The following is an 11,493-nucleotide window of genomic DNA, read 5'->3' on the forward strand; positions in this document are numbered from 1 at the left end:
TAACGGCTCTCAAGTGGAACAAGTTGATCTAAATATTGTAGGTAAAGAAGAACCTCCTTGTGAAGCAATCAAGAAGCTAGCTATTGGTGAAATAAGACCCAAGGAAGCTCAAGATCAAAAGGAAATCGAAGAAGATAGTGAAAAACCATCAGCTGCTGCGAAGTCCGATAGTTCCGCAAAAAGGTGCGGAAGTTCCGCACATTACCAAAAAAATGGGGACAGCCACATACATGCACAAGATCAAGGACAAACTCAAGTTAGTGATCAAGTAATTGAAGAAGATGATGCTGAAGGACAAATTCAAGCTCATTCTCAAGTGCCACACTCAAGAGTTCACCAAAGCATTCAAAGAGATCACCCGGTCGATAACATTCTTGGTGATATACAAAATAGGGTAACTACTCGTTCAAGAATTGCAAATTTGTGTGAATATTACTCTTTTGTTTCCTCTTTTGAACCTTTGAAGGTAAAATATGCTCTTGGAGATCCGGATTAGGTGTTGGTCATCCAAGAGGAGTTAAACAACTTCAAGAGGAATGAAGTCTAGTCCTTGATGGAAAACCAAATCAAAATGTGATCGGCACCAAATGGGTCTTCCGTAATTAACAAGACGAGAATGGGATCATGACAAGAAACAAAGCAAGGTTGGTTGCTCAAGGCTTCACACAAATCGAATATTTAGATTTTGGTGAGATTTATGCTCCCGTAGCTAGACTTGAATCAATTCGTATATTAGTTGCCTATGCTACTCACTATGAATTCAAGCTATATCAAATGGACGTGAATAATGCCTTTCTTAATAGACCAATCTCCGAATTAGTGTATGTGAAGCAACCACTTGGATTTGAAGATCCCAAGTATCCTCAACATGTTTATAAACTCCATAAGGCGCTCTATGGGATTAAACAAGCATCTAGAGCATGGTATGAATGCATTAGGGATTTTCTTGTTAAAAATGGCTTTAAAATAGGGAAAGTCGATTCTACTCTTTTCACTAAAAATATTGATAATGATTTATTTGTTTGCCAAATATATGTCGATGACATTATATTTGGTTCTATTAATCAACTCTTTTGTGAAAAATTTAGTAGGATCATGACCAAAATATTCGAGATGTCTATGATGGGTGAATTGAAGTTCTTCCTAGGATTTCAAATCAAACAACTCAAGGAAGGAACTTTCATATGTCAAACAAAATATATCAAGGATATGCTAAAAAAATTGACATGAAGAATGCCAAGCCCATCAAGACACCAATGCAAGCAAATGGACATCTCGATCTAAACGAAGAAGGCAAGGCCGTAGATCAAAAGGTATATCGCTCCATGATTGATTCTTTGCTTTACCTTTGTGCATCTAGACCTGATATTATGCTTAGTGTGTGCATGTGTGCAAGATTTCAAGCCGCTCCAAAAGAGTGCCACTTAGTGGCCGTTAAGAGAATTCTTAGATATTTGGTTTATACACTTTACCTTGTCCTATGGTATCATAATGGGTTATCCTTCGACCTCATCGGCTATTCGGATTTCGATTACGCCGGTTGCAAAGTGGTTAGGAAAAGCACATCTGGGACTTGCCAATTCTTGGGTAGGTCCTTGGTGTCTTGGTCATCAAAGAAATAAAATTCCGTAGCTTTATCCACCGCCGAAGCCGAGTATGTTACCGCGGGTGCTTGTTGTGCATAACTACTTTAGATGAGGCAAACTTTGAGAGATTATGGCTACAATATATCCAAAGTCCCACTTTTGTGTGACAATGATAGTGCCATCAAAATAGCCAACAATCCCGTGTAATACTCAAGAATCAAACACACAAACATCCGTTATCATTTCTTGAGAGACCATTCAACTAAATGGGATATCAAAATTCATCATGTGAGAACCAAAAAACAACTAGCCGATATCCTCATCAAGCCACTAGATGAGCAAAGGTTTTGTGAGTTGAGAAGTGAGCTAAATATCCTAGATTCTCGCAACGCGGCTTGACTTATTGCACATACTTGATTGTTGTAGATTTTTAGATTTTAGATAGGGTTTTTTCAAAAATTAGGCATAGAGTTGTGTGTTTTATAAAATCTGGATCTTTGATCTTTGATAATGGCATATCACTTATGGATATTGTTTTGATTAGTTGAATGATGGCTAATCACAAGTGATATGATCTTTCATGTCCATCAATACACATCTCTTTCTTTTTCTCCTCCTTATCTATCTTTTCTTTGCTGCTAATCAAAGTGCGGAACTTCCGCACATCTATGGAACCTCCGCATAATTTTGCGGAAGGTCCGCATTTCGTTAGTCCTTATCCTTTTTAATCCTTTTTTACCCTCCCTTCAGGTTAAAATACCCCTTCACCTAGCAGCTGTTACTTTTACCACCGTCTCTCTCTCTCTCTCTCTCTCTCTCTCTCTCTCTCTCTCTCTCTCTCTTGTGCCCTCATCTCTAACTCAAGTTTCCCCACTCAAATCCAAATCTCTGGTGTTTTGGAAGGAAAATCTTCGGAGTCTTTGCACCTTCATCAAGCTCATCAACCCTAGCGTGGTTTTTCCTTGATGTTTCTCAAAGATCGGCTTCAAGCTCATCTTCTCTCTCTCTCTCAAGCTGTGATGGAGCATACTGATCCATGGGATTCGGCGGAGGAAGCACACACCAAATGTTGCCTTGATCCTCTAGTTTAAGGAGGAGGAGATGACGCCAGTGGCTCTGGCACGACTAGGCCTCGTGGTGGTCGTGTCAAGTTTGCTGCAAGGAAAGAACCGACGAGATGTGGTGGGAGAGCCAGTGCTCAAGGTATTCGGATTGAGAAGCCTAGTGGTGGTAGTGGTGGTGATGATACTACCGCCGCCGCTGCTCAAAGGGCAAGAGGCTTTAAGACTCAAGTCGAGAGAGATGAAGAGCGGTTGGGCAATAAGATAGATCCAAGGACGTGCCCTCGCACCCCTCCTCAGATTGAACTTACTTTTGGACGGGATCAAGTGCAATAGGATGAGTTTCCACAAATGCATGCCCCTCAAGTTCTCATGGGCTATGATCCTCGACTACCCAAGAGCTACAAAAATCAAAGTATAGTTGTCAACAAAGAAAGAAAGAATGATCCTTTCTTATGGCCAAGAGATGAGTCATTGGATGCAAGGTTTTGGAATCAATTTCACTTTGACTTCTATCTCACGGTTATTTATCAAAGTAAGAACAAGCCAATTGTGCCTATGCAATACATTGATTGGAAGTATATGGAAGAAGCAGAAGATCCTATCTTTGATCAAGTAATTGATGCATGCACGGAGAAAGGAATGAAGGAAATCATGGGATTCAAATATGATTGGAATGAAGAAATTATCGCTCAATTCCATGCTTCCTTCTTCTTCAAGGCCAACAAGAACGAGATCCATTGGACAACTCTTGGCATCCACTATTGCATTGACTACAAAACTTTCTCTCGCTTTCTTGCCCTTGGAACAAAGGATGATGAATATGGTTCCATTCATGTAGAGAAAAAGATTAAGGAGTACAACATGGGCATTTTGTATGAGGATGGAAACTTGCCCGATGGCACCACTCATGGTTTGAAGCCATTCTATTTTCTTCTCAATAACCTCTTCCGTCAAACCATCTATCCAAAGAAGGGAGATGCGACAAAGATTCATGGGTTATCTTGGAACTTTCTTCTTCGTATGGGTACCGGTGGACGCCCCTTTAGTATTGGTGATTTTATATGGGTTGAGCTAATTGACACCATGAATGATGCAAGGAAGAGCCTACCATATGCTCCATATATCATGTATATCATTGAGAAGATCACCAAGATATCCTTTCTAAAGGATTGTATTCATGAATCCTACCGCCCAAAGAAAATTAAGATCTCTAGTGGTGGTGCAAGTTCGTCCCATGCTACACCACCTCGTGCATCATCTTCACAATCTCATGGTGGTGGTGGCTCTCGTCGTCGTGGCTCTCGTGTCAAGTCTGTGCTCCACTCTATCTTCAACATATGCAAGTACCACGCCATGGAAGTGAATGAGATGCAAAGGGAAGTGAAGGAAATTAAAGCACATTTAGGTCTTACCACTTCTCCTCCTCGGGCTTTGCCCGATTTCGATGATCCTTTTGCTGAATGGGACGCAACAGAAGAAGAAGAAGAGGCCCCTCCGGCTCTCTGCTCTCGCCGTACTCGCTCGACCGGTGAGATCATAGAAGAAAGTGAAGAAGAGGGTGAGAATGAAGAAGAAGGTGATGATGATGAAGAGGGCGAGGATGGAGATGATGATGAGTAGCTGCTCTTCAATGCTTCCTCTTTTCCCTTTTTGGCGCTTGATGCCAAAGGGGGAGTGAATGTCTATCTACTCGTGTTTGTATAATCATCTTGTTCTATCCGTGTGGTGGTGAACATGAGAACCTGCGTTTGTGGTGTGCTAAACTGCTATTTATTTATTGAAACTAAGTTTCTCATGTTAGTGTGTGTTTTTTTTTAAAAAAGAGCTGAGATCTATTCTTAGAGTAGAAACTGTCAAAGTGCGGAAGTTCCGCATTTTTGCACGGAAGTTCCGCACATTGACAGAATTTCAGTCTTTTGCTGTGTATAACATGTCATGCGCATCTCATCTATCCATGTTTTTGTACATATATTGTTGTTGCACCCCACAGATGCTATAATATAGGGGAGCCTCCACACTATCCCAAAATTGTGCAATTGACATTTTAGGCCAAAGTTTTGAAGTCCATTCAAATGCACACTTTTAGGGGGGAGCTCTCTATATCATTAATATTCAAAACTTTTATCATTTAATATCTTTTATAAGTTTTAATTGTGTTGTCATCAATCACCAAAAATGGGAGATTGAAAGTGCATTTAGGCCCCTAAGTGGGTTTTGGTGATAATGACAAAATAATTAAAGAACTAATGAACTTTATGAAGTATGGACATGTATAATTTTATCAAGCAAGAATTTGACGAATGGTGTGCACCCCCAAAAAGGAAAAAGGAAAGCGGCACATGAATCCTATAGCTTTTAAATTCTTTATCTTTTGAAATTGAGTTTAGAATGTCGTACTATAAAGGGGGACATGAAATTTACTTGCTTACATAGAAACAATGCTCAAAAGTCCAAACAAACCTATGAGAGACATATAACCCATGCTTAACACCTCAGATAGCCCCAAAAACTTTTAAAACAAGGAAATGCGGAAGTTCCGCATATCTGTGCGGAAGTTCCGCACTTTGGCTGTCTTGTGTTATCCTGTGGAAGGTTCGCATTTATGCGGAAGTTCTGCATATCTATGCGGAAGTTCCGCACTTTGGCTGTCTTGAGTTATCCTGCGGAAGGTCTGCATTTATGCGGAAGGTCCGCATATTTGCGGAAGTTCCGCACTTTCCAGAGAGTAATTGCTAGTTTTTTATTGTGAGGTATTTATATCCCACACCCTTTCAATCAACAGCAGTCAAGCATTCATTTCGATTAGTTTTAAGACAAAAGGCTCTAGCTCCTTAAAAGCTCATTTCTTACTCCCCTTTGTGATTCTTTGTGAGATCTTTTGCTAGCATTAAGTGAGATTCAAGAGAAGAGCTTGTGAGATTCAAAAGCCATCATTTGAGCATTTGCTTCTTTGTTAAACGGGTGGATTTCTTGTTTGTTACTCTTGGTGGTTCGTCCACCTAGACGACTAGGCGTCGCCCGGTGAGCTCCCAAGCTTGTGGTGAGCCTCGGGACGTTTTTGTCACCCCGACGAAGTAAGTAAGAAACCCTAGCTCGATCTTTGTGGTCGCTTGGGTGAAGAAAGAGTTGAAAGAGACTCGGCTCTTTGTGAGCTCCTCAACAGAGACGTAGACACTTCTTTGTGGAGTGGCCGAACTCTAGTAAACAAATCCTCGTGTCACTCTCGTCAATTTCTTATATTTGGTTACATACTCTTGTTTGAATTGATTTTTAGGGTTTCAACCCGATCTATCTCTTTGTAAGGATTGAGTTGCAGGTACTTGGATATACAGGTTGAAAAATATCTCTTAGTGCTTGGTAATTTGTGAAATTGTATCACCTTGTTCCTGCATAGGCGCAGATTCATTGTGATTAGACTGTTTAGACACATACTTGTCCCGCGACCAGAGGAGACTGGTCGCGGGGTTTGCTCCTGCGACCTGGTGACTGGTCGTGGAGCTTGGTTGGAGAGCCTGGTTGTGTGGTTGCTGGCTGGTCGCGCGGGGTGGCCACGGTTCCGGTCAACATGGCATACAACACCTATTGATATATTACCAGCGTGGGACCACCCACGAGAGGACCCCACTATTATTAACACCGACAGTAGCCCCTAAGCTCCTTCGCGGATGCGGTAGTCCGAGCGGTTTGTCAAATGGTCGTGGCTGGACCCAGTCGAACCACTTGGGCCCTATGTGAACATGAGTTCACCCGGGGAGTGGTCAGCGATACGGTCCACTTTTGTGGTTTAGCTCAGAAAACCGTAATCCGAGGGGAGGTTAATCGTCCATATAAAAAGGATAGTGGCGGAGAGAGAAATTAGGGAAGCGTGCACAAGGGAGAGAATAATGGGAGAGAGAAAACTTTAATGGAAGCTCGATTTCGAGGGAATTTTGGTTCCCCAGATGGATCCTCGCGAGCCAGGGCGGCGGAACCGAGTCGGTCCTATAAATTGGAGGACGGAAGGCCCCAGAAATCTCTCCCCCACCTGAGCTCTTGTGCTAGAGACCTCCGCCTCCAGCCCCCACTAGAGTCTTTCAAACAACCACCATTGCATCCTCGTGGCGCCGCGCACCAGAAAGGAGGCCGACTTCCCCAAGTCCAAGTGCACCGCCACGAAGCTGAAGCGGATGTATGAGAATCGACTGCTTCCGCGTCGTCTGTCCTCCGGATACCGCCCTGGGGGAGATGTTCTAGCTCCCCGCCAGGGGGAGGTCGTAATCTTCGCTCTATTTTTCTTGGCGGGTCTTGTTCCCTCTTTCTCCTTATACGGGAGTGGACCAACTGTGAACAGGCCCTTTCTTCCATCACAAACAGGCAATCTTCCATTCAAGGATTGCTTGTGCAATTTAACGAGCTCGTTAACTATCCATCTATTTCTTTCCCATAATTTCGATTCTGGAGTAATCGACACATATCCTTGTCGGTGGCGTGGAAACGGCCCCCACTCTCAGCTGCGGCACGGCCACCTCGCGTCGCGCCGCCGCGATCACCACGGCCGCCTCCCCGATGGTGCCTCGGCCCGATACCCCAACACCTCTGCCAGTGTTGGCTTTGATCCTCGACGTATTAACGGCGGCTCCAAGCCCCACGGGCTCGGTCGAGGAGTCTGTTTTGACTCCTGACTTGCTCTCGTGGGTCAGCCGTTTCCCAGCCACTGTCCGTAAGCTGGTTGAAGAGATGGAGACAGTGACGAGCAGATGCACCGAGCTGGAGAAGCAGCTGGCCAAGATGCAGAGGAGATGCAGCAAGTTCTCCCAAGAGAAAGTCGTGCTAGCCGCCGAGCGCTCCTAGCTCAAGGAGGATGAGCGCACTACCCTCAACATTCTCCGGGAAGCCTTTGGAGTGCTGGCGGATCCCCTGGGTGGCCTCAGGCTCAGGTGGTGCTTACTACAGAGTATATCTTCTGGTGCTACCACAGTCGTGACCCCAACTTCAACCCTGACTTGGTCTGAGAAGGGACCGCGGTTGCCAAACCAGAAGCCGAGGAGAGACTTCAGTGGGAGTGCCAGGGGCGGTGGACTACTTGATGTCCATCTTCCGGGTGGAGGCCGCCGAGGAGTAAAAAACTCGATTGTAACATTTGTTATGTAACATTTTTTGAATGGAGCCCCCATAGCTTTGTTTCCTGATAAGATTGTCTCGTTGTGGTCGTAGAGTTCCAGGAGTGTCCAAACCTTCCGCCCGAACCGATCCGCTGCCCATGCTGATTGGCCCCTCAGCCCTCATCGAATCCCCGACCATATCCGTTGATCACCCTTCCGACTGACAATCCATGGAGGTGGTGACCAGACGTGTGCGGGGGTCTATGGCTGAGCGAGTGAGTACGTCGAGCGACCTTTAAGGTGCGTTGCACTGACCACTCGCATTGTGTGATGGTCCTAGGTTACACAAGTAGGGTTCGACCGGCTGACACCGGTATGGCTTACGCTTTGTTTTTTGACTAGCCTGCCGGGAGGAGTTATTTGGGGTGCAGAGGGACCTCAAACGAGTGACTAGGGAAAGCGCCTAGCAGAGGGAGGAGTTCTACGACCGCCTTTGCCACTGCCAGGAAGATCTCCATGCGGTGCAAAAAGAACTCGAGCAGCTGACCAAGGAGAGCGACGAGCGATGAGTGGCGTTCTACAACCAGCTCAGCTGAGCTTTTACCCCTTTCGACTAGTTGCCTCGGTCCGCCGTCGTCCAGGTTCATCCGACCCCTGGGAACACCATGACCGGTCATGTTGAGTGGTTTCTGGCGGCCTTCGTGGAGGCCAGCGGCCTCGAGCAGAGGATTCACGAGACTATCGGAGACCATCTTTTTTAGGTCAAGGTCTTTGGTGCCTGGCTGGCCCTTGCCTGCGTCCGTGACCACTTCCACGACCTGGACCTCTTGTCGGCTGTCAGCGTCGGTTTTGAGGGTACTCGGATGACCGCGAAGGAGCTCGGCGTCCGGGCTGATTCATTTTTGTATGTTGTTCGCTCTTGTCTTTGGACCATCCGGTTCGACTCTCTCAAGGGTATTTTTGGGTCCTAGGACGAATGTCGTAGGTTTGTCTGGAACCAGCCCCCAGGCTTTGTAATGACAGTCATTGGCCTTTATGTGGGTCTTCCCCGTGTTTGGATGATAAATAGCCTTTGGAGTGCCTGTATCGCTTAGGGAGGATTGCATCAAGCTGCTCGCGTGCAACATTCCTGGTGCTAAGGGAGACCCTTAGCACGATGAGCCTTTCGGTGGCGACCAGCGCTCGACCCGATTTAGGACTTGCGGCCTTGTGGTCATTAATCCTCGGGCGCCTTCACCTTGTCATCGTGCAAGCGGGTTAGCTTTGGATCTCGTCCCCTCAACACGAGTGAGTGGGCTAAACAAATCTCGGAACTTGGCGGGAGACCACTTTTGTCCATGAAGTCTTGCAACATAAAGAGCTAGCTTACTTGGATTTGGAAAAACTTACAAGTCATGTCCACGCTCGTCCGGAAGGTCCTGCAAAATATACAAACAGGCTCGTCTCTGAGCAGCTTCATTCATAGAGTTGGCGCTCCGTGAGCTATATGATCGGTGCCCGACCGCCTCGGCAAACCTGACCGCATGAGACTAGGAAACTGAAGGTTGTCAGTGACCTGCGATCAGTTTCGTACATGGTGGTCATGGTTGTGCCCGAGGTTAGGAATTTTAGGGCTGCTTGGGGCTTCAGAGAACGGTCCCACAACGTCCAGCCCCCAGACAACAAAATACCGAGAGAGTGGTATGGTCTGCAGTGCCCGGGCTGGTAGGTTGGTATTTCGGTCGTGGTGCCGGCACGACTCGCACCTTTTCACCTGCTCGCGAGCATCCTGGAGGGTGGTGGGAGGTCTAGCCTCCACGTCTGCCTCCGAAGATGTTAGGGAGCGTTGTGCTCCCCCCGTCTTGAGCGATGTATTTCAGTAAAGGGTCGTTGCTCCCTTGGTGGTAGAGGCACCCCTCTACCAAGGAGGATTCTCGCAACTAGCCCGCGTGACCTTTTATGCTGACACATCGTCGTCATGGGTTGCTTGATTCTGAAGGTAGTCCGAGATCTGATCCATCCAGATCGTACCCAAATCAAGCAGGGTGACCACATGATGGCCAACCGAGGTCGACGACACCGAGGGTGGCGTTGCCTCCAAAGGTGTTGCCTCTGGTGTTCTGTTTCCAAGCGAAGCATCCCTTCCGCTTTGGCTCGAGACCGCAGCGGGTGGCCATGTGAGTCTTTTTCTCAAAGACTCCGACCGGGATAGGTTCGCAAGAACAGGCTTGACGGGCCAACCCGTTGGCTAGGGAAGAAGTCCTTGCGAGGGACGTGTGTGACTTCCCGGCCGATGGAGCGTTGCACTAGCTTTGTCACTTCGAAGAGGTATGTCACCATCGTCCGGTGTGAGTACTAAAAATCCCTTGGCGATGGGGCTACACCTAGTAGCGAGTCCCACATCACTAGTAGGTGTTTTTCCCTGCACGGGTGATGCTCGTGTTCCGGTTAAGAGTCACTCATACTCCGCTTCGTATTTAAAAATTGGAAAAAAAACAGAATTAAACCATGTACCTAACGATGCATGGTCCTGTGCTCGCTCCTTCGTTTCTGAGATTCTGGTAAGCTGCCTTCCTTTCTAGTACCCTACAGGGAGTGGTCGTTAATCGTGCCAAAAGTTTGAGGTGTAGACCCTTATGTTCGTCCTTGGGTTGAACCTACTCGAACAAATGACACACGCGATTAGTTCCCCGATATTCTTGAAAGTATTTGATGTCGACTAGAGAGGGGTGAATAGTTATTTTTGAAAATTAAAACTCTGCAGCGGATCAGACAGGGTCTGGAAACTCCAGCTCAATCCGGATACTCCATGTTCCGGAGTATCCGAGTTCACCCGGATTATCCGGACTATACAGGAACTCGAAATCAAAGTAAATCTAAGCAAGTCTAATATTGTCTACAAGTTACCACAATATCTATAAGATGTATATGCTCCTCTTCAACAATAACCTACACTCAAATACTCACAAGCAACAATATTTAGGCAAATCCCCAAATAACAATTTGAATGAGTAAAGTGCAAGAAAGTAAATGGAGACAAGATTTGTTCCCGAAGTTCAGCCACTTCACAAAGAAGTGCCTACGTCTCCGTTGAAGAGCTCACAAAGAGCCGGGTCTTTTTCAACCCTATCCTCACCCAAACAACCACAAAGATCGAGTTAGAGTTCTTACTCAATTCACGGGTAATACAAACTTCCCGTGGCACTCCACAAAGATTGGGTGCTCTACGGGTGACCTCTAGCCGTCTAGAAGCACGAAGCTTCAAGAGTAAAGAACGCAAATCGCAGCTTGGCAAGAACTCAAAATGCTCAAAGATTTGATTGTTGCTCTCTTGCTCTAAATTTCACTCCCCAAACCCTAACTCTCAAATCTTGCAAAGATCAAGCACTATAGGGGTTTGGGAGGGCTATTGAATGCTCTTGAGAGGGTTAGTTCACAGGTAGCTCAGCAGCATTGAATGGAGGACGGAAGAGGTAATTATACCTTCCCTCAAAAACTAGCTGTTACTGTGCTTTTTAGACAGACTCGGAGTATCCGGGTTCACCTGGAGACTTCGGGTAGCACATAAACACTGACTCGGAGTATCCGGGTAACACTTGTGGAAAATAGCCAAGACACTAGTTCAGAGGATGCCCGGAAGGTCTGGAAGCATCAGGACCCGGAGACTCCGAACCAACTCGGAGACTCCAACTTTAACACCCTCGGCAGATAGAGACCCTTTCTCGGAGTCACTCGAAGACTCCAGGACATTGACAACATCTGGAGTATCTGGGCTAACCCAGA

This window comes from Phragmites australis, chromosome 10, assembly GCF_958298935.1.
Source record: "Phragmites australis chromosome 10, lpPhrAust1.1, whole genome shotgun sequence".
In the NCBI taxonomy this organism is placed as follows: Eukaryota; Viridiplantae; Streptophyta; class Magnoliopsida; order Poales; family Poaceae; genus Phragmites; species Phragmites australis.